Source organism: Callospermophilus lateralis, chromosome 2, assembly GCF_048772815.1.
Source record: "Callospermophilus lateralis isolate mCalLat2 chromosome 2, mCalLat2.hap1, whole genome shotgun sequence".
NCBI classification, from domain to species: Eukaryota; Metazoa; Chordata; class Mammalia; order Rodentia; family Sciuridae; genus Callospermophilus; species Callospermophilus lateralis.
This window is the reverse complement of record NC_135306.1, coordinates 116,534,516-116,543,044: the sequence shown is the minus strand read 5'-3', so window position 1 is coordinate 116,543,044 and position 8,529 is coordinate 116,534,516.

The following is an 8,529-nucleotide window of genomic DNA, read 5'->3' as shown; positions in this document are numbered from 1 at the left end:
ATTTTTGAGTATTTAATATTGACCATGAGTACCAAATAATAGTCAAATCCCCACTATGCTTTGCACTATGTGGAAACAATCTTATGCAAGTACAAATCTCTAAACTGTTCAGTGAAAAAAAAAAGTAATTTGTTTCTACACCTGGCCTTACTTAAGGAGAGTAATGCTTTATTTATTCAACATCATTGTGAAATGAAGTGTTTCAAATAATTTTACGCCTTGAAGTGCCAAGACTTTTCTTTTTATAATTTTAACCACTTGGATTGGAGTCATTTTTGGAAAGCTATTACACATTTAGATGTTTTTCTCCCTCTCTTAAGGCAGTAGACAGAATATGATTAAAGTTTTTGTGCTAACCTGGGGTCAAGATCAGTTAGGCTCCTAATCTCATTTTGCCTTGTAATTCCTGAGGATCCTTGTCCACCTTTCTCTCCAGGAAATATATGTTGTTAGAGTTCCTTATACACTTTGGGCTGTTAAACAATTGGTGGATGTTTCTCCGGAAAGCTGTTCTTTTTCATAACCATCCCAAGCCATCACTTTAGTTGGCTTCACTGGCCTTAAGTAACATCTATTCACAAACACACGTGTGCCAATATCCTTTCATTTCCACGGAAGGTCTGATTGATCTAGTCCATACTTCATAATTATCTTTACCCATATTAATAGTCATTTGTACATAAGGAATGCTTATCCCAGCAGTAAACTAGCACAGGGCTAGGGGGGGTTGAAATTGCCATGTTTTAAGCTCGTGTACTCCTTTAATATCAAGATGTCAGCCCCTAGAAGCTGCTTGCTTTCCTGTTACCTTTTTCTAATTGGCTGGTTCTGATCCATCCCTGGCTAGGACGTAAGGTAATTTATTCAAAAGTAAGGATAAATACATTGTGACTGACAGGCTACATTATTGCCTATGAGGAAAATATGTAAACTTGGGTCTGTTCATCCCTTTTTAAGTGCTGCATGTGTGTCTAGTTCTGGCTCTTCTGTAATGTTCCAGAATAATCCAGTTCCTAGAAGCTCCCTTGAGAGGGTGAGCCATTACCAAATGTGGACCCACTTCAACTTAGGGGTGAATTGATTCCAGAGCTCATGTGCACCATGACAGAATTTACCCTTCTTTTGATTCTCCTTCTGGACACACAAATGGCATCCTTACTCTTAAAACCTGGAATAACTTTAGAATTTCAAATATCCCCTAAATTTTTAGAACAAAATATTATATTTTGGAAATTTTATTAAAGGATTTCTGACTGACAGACTGATAGTGAAAGCATGCAATATAAATCTATGCCTGTATGTTATAAACTGCCTACTAGATTATATGTAATTCCACTTAACTTCCAAATCAAAAAATTTGAAGTAGACATTTTATTCTGTATGCCAGACATCAGCAAACTACAGCTTGCAAGCCAAATGCTGGCAGCTTTTGCAAATATAGTTTTATCAGGACTCAACTCATTAGTTTACATATTATCTATGATTGCTTCCATGGTATAGTGGTAGAGCGGAGTGGGTGAGACAGAGATTGTATGGCCCAAAAAAACCTAAGATATTTTTAGAAAAAAGTTAGCCAACCCCTGATCCATGCTAACTAATCACCCTGGCCTAAGTAGGTTTACGAGGCAAATTCTAACAAACAGGAAAGATGCAAAACAATCAGACTAACTACTGAGCAAATGCTTAACTGTTTCTGAGCTATGTCAATGTTGAGGGTGAATTCTTAATGACTGACATTTGTCCCACTGGACAAGAAAATTTATAGGCAACACTGGAATTTACATAAGTATCTCCCAAGAATACCAGTGCTGACATCCTCTAACTGCAGCGGAAGCACAAAGGAGAATGCACATCATAATCCTTTACCAGATACAAAATTAGACACGAGATAGAAAATTTCTTAAATAATTACTGTGTTCTGCAATGCAAAGCATAATTAATATAGTGTTAGATCCACAGTTTGGAAAAACTACAAATACTGAGAAGTGGCTGGTAATTAATAGACTGTAATGTTACTCAGGCAAGCTAAAGTTTATACTATTTAAGAAAATAAAATAAATGTTATTTGGAGCTACTTACATTTTATCCGGGTTAATCACTACAATATTAAGAAAAGGAAATACAACATAATTCCTTTCTAAATTTGGTACCAGAAAATAGATCCCTATAATTCAACTATTATATTTTATGAGGCATGTCAAAGACTTTCTTGATGAATATATTTATAATGTTTGGGGGGACATGATTTGACCCATGTTAACCCAAATCCACATGAAATAACTGTTTAAATGTTATATGAGTTCAAACATGTTTTATATGTAGCACATATATTTAACAAGCCCATTGGGTGGGATTTCATTAAAATTCAACCTTATTTCTGCCTCTCAATGCTCTTTGAAACTCTTCAGTGAATAAAGCTTTGCCCCTGCACCGATGAAAACTCAGCAGGTCTCATAAGTTTTCTACTCATTTTAAGGTGATAAACACTGCCCCGGCCATTTCAGAACATTGAAGATATTGCTTTGTAGATTAAGAGTCCAGTCAGCCTAAGACATTAATCAGCATTTCATGCTCCACTCAACTAATAACACCTCATATTCGTGTATTTCTTACAAAGGACAGGTACTACTCTGCATATTTTACCTAAAAACAACCTGAAATGTTACAATAATCAAGACAGCATGGTGTTGCTGAAAGCCTAAAAACATGAGTCAGAACAGATTCCAACAGAATAGTATAGAGTTCAGATCTAGACTCCACACAAATAGAGTCAAATGATCTTTGAAATAGAAGAAAAGGCAATTCAAAGGAGGGATAGTCTTTTCAACAAATAGTCCCAGAATAATTAAAATCTATATAAAAACAGAAACCTAGACAGAGACTTTATGCCTTCTACAAAAATTAACTCAGAAGAGATCACAGACATGTGTAAAAGGCAAATCCATAGAATTTCTAGAAGAAAACAGGGTAAAAATCTAGTTGATCTTGCTTTTAGATACAACATCAAAAGCAAAATACATGAAAGAAAAAAACAGATAAGTTGGAATTCATTAAAATTAAAAACTTCTGCTTTGTGAAAAAGAAACTTAGAGAATGAAAAATAACCACAAATTGGGTGAAAATCTTTTCTAAATAACATATTTAATGAGGAATTTGTATCTAAAATACACAAAGAGCTTTTAAAATTCAATAAGAACATAAACAATTTTAAAATGAACAGAAAATCTAAACAGAGACTTCCCAAAAAAAGATTTGTAAATGGCAAACAAGCATATGAAAAGATGATCAACATTATTTGTCATCAGAGAATTACAAATACCACTATATAAGTATTAGAATGGCTTATTTCCCAAAATTGACAATACCAATTGCTGATAAGAATGTGGAATAATAAGAACTGTCACATACTGTTGGTGGGAATACCACAGTGCAAGATAGTTTGACAATTTCTTACAAAGGCAAATAGAGTCTTATATGATCCTAGGTATTTGTCCAACTGAGTTTAAAATATGTCTACACAAAAATTAAACATAAATCTTTATAACAGCTCTACTTAGACTATCAAAAACTGGAAGTAACCAAGGTCTCTTTTAATAGATGATTAAGTGAACAAATTGCAGACAATGAAATATTCATTTAGAAAGAAGTGAACTATTAAGAAACCAAAAGCCATGGGTGACTCTTTAAAAATGTACTTTGTTAAATGAGAGAAGCTAGTATGAAAAAGCTACCTATTGTGTGATTCCTTTTATACACATTCTAGATAAGGGAAAATGATGTCAATGATTAAAATGTCACCAGTTTCCAAGGGTTTGGGTAGTCACAGAAGAATTGTGTAGGGCAGTGAAACTACTGATACTATAACTGTGAATACACGATGTTATGCATTTCTCAAAATACACAGAACTTTATAGCACAAACAGTAAACTTAAATGTATGTACATGTTAAAAATCATTAAGGAGGTCAAGGGAAACTCAGATGTAAAATGTAACAAAACAATTTCATGAAATGACCTCACTGAAGAGGATTAGATAAAACAGTGCTGCCCTACTTTGGAAATGAGTGGAGTCTGTAAGACTTAATGCAAATGGAACTGTACATAAGCACTGTACTCTAATTGATAAAGATGTTTCCCAAGCCAGGCACAGTGGTGCATGCCTATAATCCCAGCAGCACGGGAGGCTGAGACAGGAAGATGGTGAGTTCAAAGCCAGTCTCAGCAACAGCAAGGCACTAAGCAACTTAGTGAGATCCTGTCTCTAAATAAAATACAAAATAGGGCTGGAGATTTGGCTCAGTGGTCAAGTGCCCCTGAGGTCAATCCCCGGTAACAAAAAATAAGAAAAAGATGTTTCCCATAGAGCTATAATTAACAATTCTGAAGAACTATATGTATGCTATAAATGAACAATTAAGTAAATGGATGGCAGATAGTAGAAGCTAGTTTTCTCACTGTTGGTATGGGAGTTTATGAATAAGCAAGAGCAAGAGGCTAGAGTGATCCACATGGTAATGGATTAGAGTTGGAGATATTGATATTATTCATGTTTAGCTTAATGTAGATATAAAAGGTTATGCACACACAAACTACACATACTATTAGGATACACATATTTTCTTGTTCTGTCAGTTGGGAGGGTTTAGAAGCAGCTACACTAGTCACAAGTACCACACTTAGCTCTGAGAACTTAAGTTCTAACACTATACCTCAATAAAAGGAACCTTTCAATAAAAGGATTTTTATAGAAATTATAGGATTGAAGCAGGAAATATACAAGATGAGCATGAAGCATCCTGTACCAGAAAACAAAGAAATGCTCAAGAAAACAGAAAAAGAAACACACACACAATGACAACGGTATGTCAAAGAAAAAGAGCAGTCAACAAAGGATCCTCCTGAAGTCAAAGCTAGAATAATTTGAATTTTAAAATAGGGTAGTTTGGGATTATAATGCAAAGTATAAATAGATATCCAAGAATCTATACTGATAAAAAGAAATGAATGGATAAGTAAATGGCAGAGAAAAGACAATTTTCCAGTGCAAAATTCCAAATAATTAATACAAATACTCCACCCTCAAGGAGATGGAACATAACTGTCCTCCCATTTAAGGGTAGATTGCACAAAATGAATTCTTCCAAAGAGTACACTATGGAAAGAAGGAAAAAGAAATAACTTGTGATAGTGGAGAGATCTGACAAACAATACCTTTAGCTATAGGGTGACAAAATTGGTATTAGTAATAAGTCACATTGATAATATGTACCCTTGATGTGATGTGATGACAATTGGCACTCTGTTGTCTTTCTTCCAAGAAAAAAAAATACAACCCAGTCTCATCATGACAAAAATATCAAATAAATACCAATTAAGAAGTATCCTATAAAATACCTAACCAGTACTTCTCAAGATTGTCATGGTCATCAAAAACAAGGAAAGTCTGAGAAACTACATTAGCCAAGAAGAACCTAAGGAGATGCAGCAAATAAAGGTAAAATGGTGTCTTGGTTGGGATCCTGGACTTCAAAAGGGACGTTAGTAAATGTGCAGGAAATTTGAATTATGTGTGGACCTTAGTGAAGAATAATATGTCTATATTGGTTCATCAATTGTAACAAGTACACAATATTAATATTATATATTAAAATAAGGAAAATGGTGTGGGATATTTGGAAATATCTGTACTATCTTCTCATTTTTTTCTGTGTATCTAAAATTTACAAAAATAAATTTTAATAAAAAGAACAAAAACAAGGCCCTGATGGTGTGCATACCATCAGCACTCCTACTCTGTGAGAGAGTAAACAATATCGCAGAGAAATTCCTCCCTTCCAGCGGTCAAAGCTGCAGTTTGAACCAGGGTGACTTGAATGTGTGTTCTCATCACTGCCCTCTACCACTGTGCTTCCCCCATCCTTAGTAAGGGCTGTCATGACTGCAGAGAAAATGAGCTCTTCCTCACTCTCTGCTGACCTTCACCCCACCTATCTGCTTTGGACAAAGGGGGTTGAAGCAGGTGGTGGGCAGAAGTCTGCATAGCCACAACCAAAAGTTCTTGTTTATCTATAAAACTACTACAAATTCATTTCAGGCTCTACAGCTGACTTGCTTCAAGTTCAACGGTATTTACCTGGAGTCTTTAGAGGGACCTGCAGGGCCTCTGTCACTTCAGGTGCCCAGGCCACACATGCCTCTTCATCTCCCCTCATCTCTGGCTCTTAGCTGTCCTGTTGGTTCCTCTCACCAGCCAGGCAGTCCCTCCTGGGCAGCACATAAAGGACTATGCTCACTCTCTGTCAGAGCCAATAGCTGGTCCACAGAAATCCAGGACTTCCCACTGTCTTTCCTGCTATAGCTGCCTTTCCTTTTCTGAGGTATCCCTACCTATAAGGAACACAGTGGACATTCTGAAGGATCATTTGAAGCCTCTGTACTCCCCCTTGGATTCACTCCCCGTTAGGTTGGAAGTGAAGAAGCAGGCATGTGCAGACACACACACACACACACACACACACACACACACACACATACACACACACACACACACACACACACACATCCTGAGAGCAAAGCTCAGCTTTCTCTAATGAATTCTGTTCACAAAATCTAACTCCTATACTTTGATCCCAATTGATCTGACTAGGTGATTCAGGAGTCAGGAAACCATTCTTAACCATTGCTTTTAAAATTTCTGTATTTTTTCCTCACATCTCATTTTGGTAAACATCATCTGTTGCTTCACTTGGAACTTCAATTTTAAGGCACTGAGATAGATAGATAGATAGATAGATAGATAGATAGATAGATAGAGATATCAATAAATATTTGTGAGATAGCTTAGCCATGGACAATAATAAATAGAAATCTACTAACTTTATATGTTACACTCTAACTAGATTATAAATTTCTCAAGGGCTATAATAGCTTCTACATCTTTGTAATACACACACACACACACAAACACACACACACACACACACACACACACATACAAACTTTATCTTAAAATTGACAAGAAATACTGGTAGCTAACCTGGAGATGTATCCATATATACTAAATTCTACAAAAGCGATCAAGCATGAATCTGAGGTTAGGGCATAAAATTTGGAGCCAGAATTTGAGACTGTGGGTTTCCAGCTAGGTGACTAATAGCCATCTGCAAAGCTGGCATCACAGACCACAGAAAGATCCAGATCAGACAGTCAATGCTGAAGATCAATGGAATGAAAAATGTTGCCTTCAAAGCAAACTGACATCCAAATATACTATCATAACACATCATCCAGGTAAAATATTATTTTGTACCTCCTAATTTATTCGGTTCTGTAAGAAAAACATTTTTAGTTGGAAGATTGGTCCCCCTAGAATTGGCAGGCACAAGAACTTAAAATTCAAGTGAAATGCATTATTTAGACCCACAAGCTAGCAAACCAACTCCATTCATACCTAAATCGGTAATAATGAAAATATTTCAGTTCTGAACGCTTCTTCCTTGACCAGGGATGCAGTTTTTCTCATACAAGATGGCCCAAATTGTTCACCCTCTATTCAAAGACTGACAGGGATCCAGGACTGTGGGCAACCCATTGTGTACAGAAAATTGATTGATGGGTATAACAGACCAACTGCTCATTCCACCCCAAGTCCTCACCATGGCTGGTATCTTCCCTTCCACACTTTGAATATTCCAATTGGCACTTCCCCACCCCTGGCCCCTGACACACACACATCCTCTTTCCTTCACCCTGACTCTAGGCTTATCTCACCTTTGGGAATGGAAAACTCTAGCTAAATATAAGCATGCATCAGGATCTTTTCTTCTCCATTGAGTCCATCAGCTTTGAGTCTTTGTGTCTGCTTCTGTGTGGAACAGGAAAGGGAAAACAGCCCAGGGTACCCATGAGGCCTCAAAAGGAGAAAGATATACTAAACACAGAAAATATACCAATTAATCCTTCAAGCTACAGTCCCACCATAAATGCTTTCCAACCAATACCCTATGACCTTTGCAAAAACCATTACCCTTATTTACCTCCCATGTCATGTTGTTTAAAAGCAAAATAGTTTGGGGGGAAAAAAGGTACAATTTGAAAATGTTCAACCAAGAAAGATTAATAGGCATAATCAAAATTGTGGTCAAACAAGAGACATTAGCAAGTTAGACAAAGATGATGTCATGGTCAGGGGCAACAGAGGAGGATATCTCAGGTAGAGTAATGTCACCATTAGTGGTCAGTGACCAGGCAAGGGAAGCAATCATCAGCCAAGAGAACCATGCCTGGTGGTAATCCACACCAAGGAGGCACATTGTTACTGGTTGAGGAGAATGGGCACTATAGCTCTGTGTGGATCCACTAGTCCTAAAAGAATAACTGGAGCTTCTAGAAACCGAATATTTGAATTGAATCAGTAGAGACAGATGTGGATTCTAGAATAATTCTAAAGATGATCCAATACCCAGTTCTTCTTTGAGAAATTTTTAATTGATCTGATTTTTAGACTCCATGGGGAATTTTGAATCTGCTT